Here is an 11,598-nt window from a genome sequence, read left to right as displayed (position 1 = left end):
GTGCCGACATTGTGCATGCTCTGTTGCCTGTGTCTATGTGCCTGTGGTTCTGTCAGTGTGATCAGGTGATGTATCTGACCTGAGGAATGTGTCAATAATGTTTCCCCTTCCTGGGACAATGATTTCACGGTGTTCTTATTTCAATTTCCAGGAGTGTATTTTATATTTTATGTGGTTCATGGTGTGGGTTCCTGTAGTCATGTCCTAGTTCATGAACCACGGGCAACGTATGAGTGGCCAAGTAAGTGGTCCCGACAGTCGGGATACCAGTTACTTTGGAATAAGGCTGGGCATCTCGGTCATATTCTGAGTCGTGGTCACCTTTGTGCTCATACGGCAAAGACTACCAAATCCACCGGTTAGTTCCTCAACCGTTAGGGGTAAAACTCAATGGGACTCGGGGCAAGTAAGGCTAGCAACCTGCTTCCCCGATACTTTAAATATGGTGCTGGAAACAATCAGAGCAAAATGCCTCGGACCTTTGGAGGTGACGGAGTCCCACCTCTAACTGACAAACCAGGGACTCCAGATACGACTTGGCAAACAAATGGTAATGAGATGGGGAGCTATTAATATCAATGGGGGCTGCCCTGGGAAGAAGGTAGAGCTGCCAGATGCTGCAAGTAAGATGGGGCTGGACGTTTTAGCTGTTAGTGACATTCAGGTATGGGGTGAGAAAGAAGAGGAAGTGGGAGAATACAAGGTCTACCCGTCAGGAGTCAAAGCAGGAATGGCACAATGGGGTGTAGGGATTTACATCAGGAAAGAAATGGAACCCAGCGTAGTTGCAGTAAGGTATGTAAACGAACGACTGATGTTGGTAGATTTGACAGTGTCTAGCAAGAAAATTAGGATTGTGTCAGTATGTTCACATTGTGAAGGGACAGATCAAGATAAGATGGATAGTTTTTATGAGGCACTCACTGATGTAGTCGTTAGAGTAAAGGACAAGGACAGTGTTCTGCTCATGGGTCATTTTAATGCCAGGATTGGAAATCGATCAGAAGGGTATGAAAAGGTTATTGGTAAATTTGGAGAGGATATGGAGGCCAACAGGAACGGGAAACAACTCTTGGATTTCTGTGCCAGTATGGGCTTAGGAATCACAAATTCCTTTTTTAAACATAAGAACATTCACCGGTATACGTGGGAAGGCAGGGGAACCAGATCTGCCATTGACTATATAAAAGATCAGGAATTCAGGAAGGCTGTGAGGGACATACGTGTATTCAGGAGATTCTTTGATGACACTGATCATTATTTAATCTGCAGTGAAATTGGGATTATGAGGCCGAAAGTGCAGGTGGTCAGGTCAATATGTAGGAGTATAAGAGTGGAGAAACTTCAGGATAAGGAAATCAGGCTCAAGTACATAACAGCGATCTCAGAAAGGTACCAGTTAGTTGAATGTTGTCAATTATAGTCATTGGAAAAGGAATGGACAAGGTACAGGGACACAGTACTAGAAGTGGCTAAAGAATGTCTTGGAACAGTAGTGTGTAAAAGTAGGATGAAGAAAACAGCTTGGTGGAATGACACAGTCAAGGCAGCCTGTAAAACGAAAAAGAATAAGTATCAAAAATGGCTACATACTAGAACTCAGGTAGACAGAGAAAGTTATGTTGAAGAAAGAAACAAAGCCAAACAGAAAATTGCAGCATCCAAGAAGAAATCTTGGGCAGACTTTGGAAACAGGTTGGAGACTACGGGTCAAGCTGCTGGAAAACCATTCTGGAGTGTAACTAGCAGTCTTCGAAAGAGAGGTAACAAGGAAATGACAAGTATTTTGGACAGGTCAGGAAAATTGCTGGTGAGTCGTGTGGATGCCTTGGGCAGATGGAGGGAATATTTTGAAGAGTTGCTCAATGTAGGTGAAAATACGATCAGCAATGTTTCAGATTTCGAGGTAGAATGGGATAGGAATGAGGATGGAAATAAAATCACATTTGAGGAAGTGGAGAAAATGGTCAAAAGATTGCAGTGCAATAAAGCAGCTGGGGTGGATGAAATTAAGTCGGAACTCATCAAATACAGTGGAACGTCGGGTCTTAAATGGCTACACAGGATAATTGAAATGGCCTGGGAGTCGGGACAGGTTCCATCAGACTGGAAAAAAGCAGTAATCACACCAATCTTTAAACATGGAAACAGAAAAGATTGTAACAACTGTAGAGGTATCTTTTTAATCAGCGTTGTGGGTAAAATCTTCTCAGGTATTGTTGAAAGGAAAGTGCGAGTATTAGTTGAGAACCAACTGGATGAAAATCAGTGTGGGTTTAGGCCTCTTAGAGGTTGTCAGGACCAGATCTTTAGCGTACGGCAAATAATGGAGAAGTGTTATGAGTGGAACAGGGAACTGTATCTATGCTTTATAGATCTAAGAAAGGCATATGACCGGGTTCCTAGGAGAAAGTTTTTGTCTGTTCTACGAGATTATGGAATAGAAGGCAAACTTTAGCAAGCAATTAAAGGTCTTTACATGGATAGTCAGGCAGCAGTTAGAGTTGACGATAAATGGTTCAGACTGATTTCAGGGGTAAGACAAGGCTGCAACCTGTCTCCACTGTTGTTCATATTATGTATGGATCATATGTTGAAAACAATAGACTGGCTGGGTGAGATTAAGATATGTGAACACAAACTAAGCAGTCTTGCATATGCGGATGACTTAGTTGTGATGGCAGATTCGATTGAAAGTTCGCAAAGTAATATTTCAGAGCTAGATCAGAAATGTAAGGACTATGGTATGAAGATTAGCATCTCCAAAACGAAAGTAATGTTAGTGGGAAAGAAATATAAACGGATTGAGTGCCAAATAGGAGGAACAAAGTTAGAACAGGTGGACCGTTTCAAGTACTTAGGATGCATATTCTCACAGGATGGCTTATTAAAAATACTTAGCCACTGCGAGCATTTGTGGTGACAACTATTACAAAGAAATTCATTTTGTAATAATAATAAGTTTATTTAAGCAGAAATACGAATAACCTTCATAAAATATGTGTAGCGGCTCAATGGCTTCCTTCCTTATAGCGAAACAAAACAGTGTGTGTACCACAAAATACGTCCTCCTTCCTCGGTCGTACAATCGCGTCTCTTTCGATTCTTCTTTATTTCCATAGACATTAAATTATCGCTGCATGTCAGTTGTTTCAAGAACATAAACTATATCTTTTACACTAATTATATTCATAAAGTATGTAAACTACGATTTACAACAGCTAAAAATATCAATATTTATGTGACGTACCGTCACACTCCCTAGCAAGGAGCAGCTCTTGCGTTCGAATCCCAATCCCGCACATATTTTCACTCGTCGCCGCTGATTCCGCCTAAAATCTTGATGCAGCTGACATCATTAATCCTTTCCCGTTTCTTTTCATTCTTCCCTCTTCCACCTTCAATTTACATATTATATATCACAGCTGCGGAAAGAACAGACACCATGCACTCATGTAAGGACCTCTAAGCGTTTTGAGGTCACTACCGCTCTCGTACCTCTTTTGTAGCTTTCTTTCAAGAGCGTTCGCCGTTTTAGTTGAAAGCGGAACTGTGCATATCCAGATCTAACTGATTGACCTACAATGTAATTCTCATTTTAAAGACAAATTCTTTTTACGTTAAAATTGTTCAGAGCATATATACTGTTTTCCTCAGGTAGACTTTCCACGTATCCATAATGAGGTTACAAAAGGCTACAATATTTCTCTAAAATCAGGTCTGTGAAAGACTTTTTCGATTATAAAAATAAAATCACGATTACATGGGAATCTGATTGCGAAAATGTTTGAAATTGTCCTAGTTGTCTGTATGATGACAGTTAGTTCGAGAACTAATTAAATAGTACTGAAAATTGTCTTATGATCTGCGCTGTTGAGAAATGTGAAATATAGGACCACGTCATACGCATGAGACTGAATTACCAGTTAAATGCAAAACATTCGCAGTGACTCGTGCTCACACAGCGGGTGCCGTAGTGATGGGGTCGTGGATCGAAAACTTGGTGGCCGTTCGTCTGAAAGTATTTCACTTGCATTCATAGTATGACATACAGTTCATGGTTTCAAAATATCAATAAAAAACAATTTGGAGTACAATTTACATTATACTTACATAATGATACTTATACACTCCCAGATAAAAAAAAGACGCCCATAAAGGGTTTATCCGAATGAGACTGAAATATGTAAATGGTGCGCACATGTACTGATTAACAATTTATTACAGTTTCAAAAAATCTATATGATTTATTCAGGCTGAAGAGCGTCACAAATTCAGAAAGTCGATGATGCGTTGGTCTGCTTCTGTCACTTGTCAATTTATTCCGCTTCGCGTTGGCTGATAGGGGTATTGGATGGCCTCCTGATAGGTCATCAAAATCCCGAGTTGATTCGAAGGCCCTACCTATAGTGCTCCAAACATTCTGAACTGTGGACAGATCCAGCGACCTCTCCGGCCAAAGTAGGATGTGGCAAGCGCGGAAACAAGCAGTAGAAATTCTCTTTGAGTGCTGGAGGTCATTTGTCTTGCTGAAAAGTAGGCCCAGGATGACTTGCCGTGAAAGGCAACGAAACGGGGTACAGAATATCGTAAACGTACATCTGTTTTGTAGAGGTTCGGTGGTTGATAACCAAAGGGGTGCTGTTACGAAAACAAATAGCGCCGCCGACCTTCACCCGTGCCTGTTGGGCCGTACGGCGGGTAACAAAAAAATGGTTCAAATGGTTCTGAGCACTATGGGATTTAACATCGGAGTAGTCCCCTATAACTTAGAACTACTTAAACCTAACTAACCTAAGGACATCACGCACATCCATGCCCGAGGCAGGATTCGAACCTGCGACCTAGCAGTCGCGCGGGCGGGTAACATTCAGGTTGCTATCCCACTACTGTCAGAGGAGTCAGCAGATACGTCCTCGGTCTGGAATCTCACTGACTGAAGTAAAATCCGGTATCGCAGGACAGAGCGGATCAGGTTGTGCAAAAGGGCCAAGATGAGTTACTGTTAGTTACACAGAACACACAACTGTATTCCTCGAAAACACACTGCACAGTTTTCTCTTTAAAACAACAAGGATCAATTTACGGCGGAGGGCCGGTGTAACCACTCAATATTAAGGTTTAAAGAATTTCTTTTAAAACACAAGTATTTAGAGAAGCGGATGAAGGCCTTATTTAAGTAAAATTAAAATACCATCTCGGCTAAGGGTTCGCTAAATGTTTCAGATCGACAAAAGAAATTCTTTAAAAGGCGAGCATTTACCAATTTCGGATAAAAGCCATATGAAGGAAAATTTGAATTAATTACTCGACTGAAAGCCAAATAATATTTCAACATAACAAAAGGCAGCCTTTAAAGATAAGCGTTCACACAATACATCAGAAAACCATCTCAAGAAAACTTGAAGTATTTTAAGGGCTGAAGGCCCAAACAATTATTCAAAACAAAGACAAACCTTAAGGTAAGCATTTATACAGTAGGACTGAAGGATTTTTAAAAATTCAAGACAATTAAACAGAAACCTTACAGACTGGAATTTAAACATTACAGCTAGAAGCCACATATTTTATAACAAACGCGGTTGGAGGCCTAAATACAGAGCAAACAAGAATTTTAATAAAACACGGCTGAAGTCCTAATTTTAAAATATTTCACGTAATGTTCGGCTCAAGGCCTTATACTGAACACTGAAACAAACTAAATTAATACACAGCTGAAGGCCTCGCACAATACTTGAGACTAAAGAAAATCACAATCCCAAACAACACAACAATGGTGCTCAGATGTGTTCCAAGGGTCGACTTGCGGAGGAAACTCTGACAACAGTTTAGGTGACACAGGCAGCCATGCATAGCACCAAATAATCAGGTGACAGCACGACCTACGGACGGCTGACGAACCGACCAACATCCTAATCAATTCCGTTTCGGCCGACCAATGGCACAACGGAAAATCTCAGCGAGGACGAAGACACCAGGAGCGACAGGTCTTCAAAAATTGACGTCTAAAAACACCCAAGGCAGAATAACCAATCAAAAATATGAACAACGCCAAAGGCTATCGACTGATGACCTCAGATGTTAAGTCCCATAGTACTCAGAGCCATTTTAACCATTTTTTGAATACTTCTTGATTTCAAATGCTTCTAAAAGAAAAGTAATTTCAATTGTACATACTTGCAATAAAGTAATATAGCAATTTCTATATATACATTTTAGCCTAATATATAGTACATCGTATACAAAATCTTATTAAATTCTTTTAGTTAAAGAGCTGAGATAATATTAATTTGTTTAAAAGGTAGAAAGATTTTTGGTATCGACAACTTCTGTTGAATAAAGGTAATGTTACAGGTGGGTATCGCTTTACAGTCTGACGAACAAAGACACTGCCATCGCATTTATCCGCAGATAACTCGCTAACGAATTTGTTAAACATCTCCCTTATATGGGAATTACAGTAGGTACACGAGTGCATGTTAATGACACATGCGTGGCGACAAGTGGAAGTTTGGGTCTGGTTGTAAAGTATGCACAGCTAAATGGAATGGCAGTCTGCTTTCGGCAGTCGTGAGGCTCAGTCGTCTATTAAAGTCGCTACCGCGGAGATTCGAGCGTATGCTCTTATTTACTTCGTATTATCCTTCGCTAGTGCTTGCGCTTTCGATCTAGAATGGCTCATTCGTATCCAGATCAGCTTTAATAATGGATTCGCACAAACGAAGTCATCTGAAGGAGAAAGATTCACACGTGAGCAAGTTAAAACTGAACCACAAGATGTGACAGGAATCCACTTTTCTATCACAAGCAGCGTGGTATACCTCAAACTGATCCATTTGACAAGATCGTACACGACCACAAAAATGGACATTCCGATGACCATGTCGGAGCAGTAGTTATTGATCATGCGGGGCTTGCATAAATAACTGTCAGAGTCCTCGAGATCTCATTTGAGGTTCTGGCTGGCGTCTTGGTTGTCGCGCTACAACCCTAAGGGTCGGCTACTCAGTCTCATACCATAAGAATGGAGAACCTTCACCACGTACCTGATATTTAATGATGTGCGACAAATACTGATAGTGCTATTAGAACATGTCCTATCTTCTTTCACAATTGGAGGCTGCAGATCGGTAGTATTTACAATGGGTAGCCGGAAACGTGCTCAGGCTGCTGTGGTCAGAAAGACCATATCCGCTCAGCATGTCTCCAACGGAGAAATGTACAAACAGCAACAGATGAAGCTGTAGCGACGCCTATGGTGACGTCTCTCCCTCTGACTTACACAAAATGTGTTCCGGAAGGATGCCTCACTGAACAGTGACCTCACCCAACAGCTGGACAGTCACCTCAAGGGCCGACGATGGCGGATGATGACATGAGACTCCGGTAACATCCCCACCGAACAGCATAGACCGACATCTGCAATACAGACACAGGAAGAGGAAATGGTCATCTACAGTTGGATAACGCCAACGGCTGCCTTCGTCTGGGACTGCAGTGGCGATACACGGCTTCGCTGGAATCAGAAACTACCGCGCATAATCAACGATCTCCCAAAGGGCACAAGAAACGACGCCTCACTCGGTCGGACGACTGCTTAATACGTACACATGGTGATGGCCAAGAAACGATCGAGGAAGAAAGACAACACGCAGAGGGTACCGAGACATAACATTCTAAACTCCATCGTCTCGAAAGAAGCAAACCTCAGGAACTACCAGCAGTCCGCTGCTAACCCAGGGTAGTAAAGAGGCCGAAAACGAACTTATCCCAAGAAGGTTGGGAATATGATCTTGAAGGGAACCCACTGACGATCGCAACAGCCAACACGGCGAGGGCGGTGCCCCTCTAAAGTTATAAGTATAACCAACGACGGTGGACAGAACGGAGCCACGTAAATCGTCAGTACAAACAGAGCCTAAGCTCTCATGGCCTATACACTGCGACGGAACGAACAGAAGCTTATTAGTTTGCCTTTGTCAGTATCAACACCTTATAGTCGCAGATTAAGATTTCTTTCCTAAAAAATATGCTGTAAACGGCTGACATTGACATCGTCCTCCAATATGAAGCAAATGTCGATGAATTTCCTTTCATGTACGGGTATAAATCCTAACTATCACACGCCTCCGAAACTGGCAGCGGCATAGCAGTACTTATCACAGCATATAATGCTTGATGTACGATTCGTCGACATCTACGCACCGTCCGGTACAGGCAGGAGACGAGTGCTTTTCCGCTTCTTCGCAGAGGAAACAGACCCACTATTCCAACGTCGATACGACTGTTTAATCATAGGCGGCGATTTTAATTAAGTACTTGCACCGAATCATCAATTTCCTCGATATATACCGTGTCCAAAACTGTGAATGTTGGTGCATGATATGCATCCGATTGACATCTCAGAACATGTCCATTGAATCTGTCGTGGATACACTAAGACTCGTGACAAAAAAGAAAACAACTACAGCCGTCCTTATGATTTTATTTTCTTTTGTCGCTCTCACTTTCGACGCTTCATTGTGTCATATTCAGGCTGTTTTGAAGGGTTGAAACTGGTACTGACAAAGTAAAATAAAATCATAAGGACAGCTGTAAGCGTTTTATTTTTTGTCACGATAGTAAACTTCCGTCGTCCCAGAGACGTCTTGCTAAAAGGATAGACATACAAAATCTCCTTAGACTGGTCATTACGCTATTCATCTCGACGAATTTATATTACAAGCAATCTTAACGCTACGTCTTCAAAGCGAAACTACGCCCTACAGCCTTCACAGACCATACGGCATTAATACGTACGAGTAGAACCTCCCGCCAGCGCAGGAGGTGTTGCGCAACCGCGGTCTTTGGGAAGTGAACGTCACGCACCGGAGAGCTTCCACTGAAGATGTTTGGAGATCTTGCGAACGATGGTGGGTGAATTGCGCCAAACCGGCGCTACTCCGTGCAGTGATGACACATGGCCGTGAGCAGGCATTGTGGCGACGTCAGACTTAGAACTCTTATTTAACGGCGATACGGGAATGCAGTGAACAAGTGCCTCCTATGGAGTGGCAAGCTGCAGAACAGCCAGAAAAGGCCAAAATTATACCCATAATGCGTCGCCCTACGAAGGTGTAGCAGTCAGGGCACAAACTCTAAACCGGATCACAGGGGGACACTCGCCGGTGTATCACATCATCAACGAAATCAAAAGACGACAAAGAGCTCTGGTACATGATGTACACGGATGGACACGGATGATGGTAGACACCAAACATCGCAACAGGAAATAGGCACTGCCTTTGTATAACATTACACTCAGCTTTACACTGTAACAGATACCGATATGGCGGCCACTACCGAAGTTACACACCTACACGTACGAGTTTGGGTACAATTGAAGCAGAGGCTGGAACAGAACTTGCAGAGGAGATTACAAAGGAGGAAGCGATGAAAGCCATTGGTAGGGGAGCGGTGAATATATCGCCTGGACCAGGCTTTCGTTTGGAATTTTATGTATGATACCACCACGATGGACTGCTGTTTGCCCCGAATTAATGTCTCCTGACGTGACCCTACAACCCTCTTTTGTGATGGGGTTAATAACCCAATTACACAAACCTTCGGGTACGGGATTGCCGATCACTGACTCTATTTAACTGCGAGTTTAAAATATTCAGCTGATTATTAGCAGCACGCCTCGGAATACTGCTATGGGAAGTGTCGTCACTCTATCTCGCTCGGTGGATGTAACAACATCCAAACCGTGCTTGGTGAATTTTGCGATTTGATTGGTGTAGTAAAGACATGCCGCCTCCGTGGGGCACTACCGTCGATAGATTTTGATCAACCCTTTGACAGAGTGAGCCATATATATTTTTCGGAAGTCCCGACGTGTCAGCGTTTCCCACGACCATTTATCGCTGTCATGATGCGGCTACCCGGCAATGCTTCCTCCAAAGTGCTCGCAAATTGACGTGCGGAGAAATCTCGTAACGAGATCTATCAGACAAGGATGTTCCTTATCGACGATATTATATCAGCTGGCCATCGACCCCTTGACATAATTTACTTCGTGAGGTTACACTGTAAGTAGGCTGTTTAGGTTTTCTTATTGGTAACGCCACATAGCGCTCTGTATGAAAAATCACTGGCTGTGCTGTGCGCAGTCAGTGGCTAGTTTGCATTGTTGTCTGCCATTGTAGTGTTGGGCAGCGGCAGCTGGACGCTAACAGCGCGTAGCGTTGCGCAGTTGGAGGTGAGCCGCCAGCAGTGGTGGACGTGGGGAGAGAGATGACGGAGTTTTGAAATTTGTAAGAATTGATGTCATGAACTGATATATATATTATGACTATTAAGGTAAATACATTGTTTGTTCTCTATTAAAATCTTTCATTTGCTCACTCTGCTTATCAGTAGTTAGTGCCTTCAGTAGTTTGAATCTTTTATTTAGCTGGCAGTAGTGGGGCTCTCTGTATTGCAGTAGTTTGAGTAACTAAGATTTTTGTGAGGTAAGTGATTTGTGAAAGGTATAGGTTAATGTTAGTCAGGGCCATTCTTTCGTAGGGATTTTTGGAAGTCAGATTGCGTTGAGTTAAAAACTATTGTGTGACAGTTTAAGCACAGTCGTGTATAATTTTTCTAATGGGACGTTTCATATGTCGACCCTTAGCCAAGGATACCTCACTGGAATCTTCTGATTTTTTCTTGTAATTTGTGTAGTTAGTGTAGCCTTTGTTTATTGCTAGCGCGTATTCATAGAGAGAATTTCCTTTGTAGTTGTAGTCTTTCATTGTTGTACAGTAAAACAGTTGTGGCATGCATGTAGAGTTGCACCAAGTATTTCGCAGCTACACTTGCAATTAACTAGATATTATTTTCAGTGCTACGTTATTGTGTTCTCTTATTTTGCTCTTAAAATTGTGGTTTTCTGTGTTATGGTGTGAAATATTGTGACAATAATGGCGTGTGAAAAACGTAACACTAGGCTCCAAAGTAAACTGAGAAATAATAGTGACGACGTGCTTCGCTATCAGCACCACTGTGTAGTGAATTAACAGACATTCGAAGTAGTAATTTGGTAATTGTGCACAGGGAAATGGAGCGGGTGGCAAATAAATGTGTAGACAATGAAACAAGTAGTGAACAGGGAACAATTATCGATCGATCAGTCGGCAACAGCTCGCGTCTGGAATCCGAAATGACAGGACACAATCTAGGAAATACTGTACATTCGGGTTTTGCGTCCTCACCGTTTTCTCAAATAAGTCAAGACACATTTTCTGCTTGTCAAAATGAGAATGTTGCCGGTGCAAATGCACTGCCGAAAAGCTTGGAAAAACAGATTCTAGACACTAATACATTAATATTGCAATTAATGCAACAAATGGAACAAAATCAGAAACAAATGGGGCAAAATCTTCAAAAGTTAGACGCAATGGAACAAAATCTTCAAAAGTTAGACGCAATGGAACAAAAGCTTCAAAAGTTAGACTCAGTGGAACATACGCTTGAACACACACATGAATATTTAACTACTGAATTACATAAAATCGAATCGAAATGTCAAAAAGTCTGTAATGACGTAAAAACACAAATTTGTGAGCATTTCCAACC

Source organism: Schistocerca gregaria, chromosome 2, assembly GCF_023897955.1.
Source record: "Schistocerca gregaria isolate iqSchGreg1 chromosome 2, iqSchGreg1.2, whole genome shotgun sequence".
NCBI classification, from domain to species: Eukaryota; Metazoa; Arthropoda; class Insecta; order Orthoptera; family Acrididae; genus Schistocerca; species Schistocerca gregaria.
Note: the sequence above shows the minus strand (reverse complement) of the source record.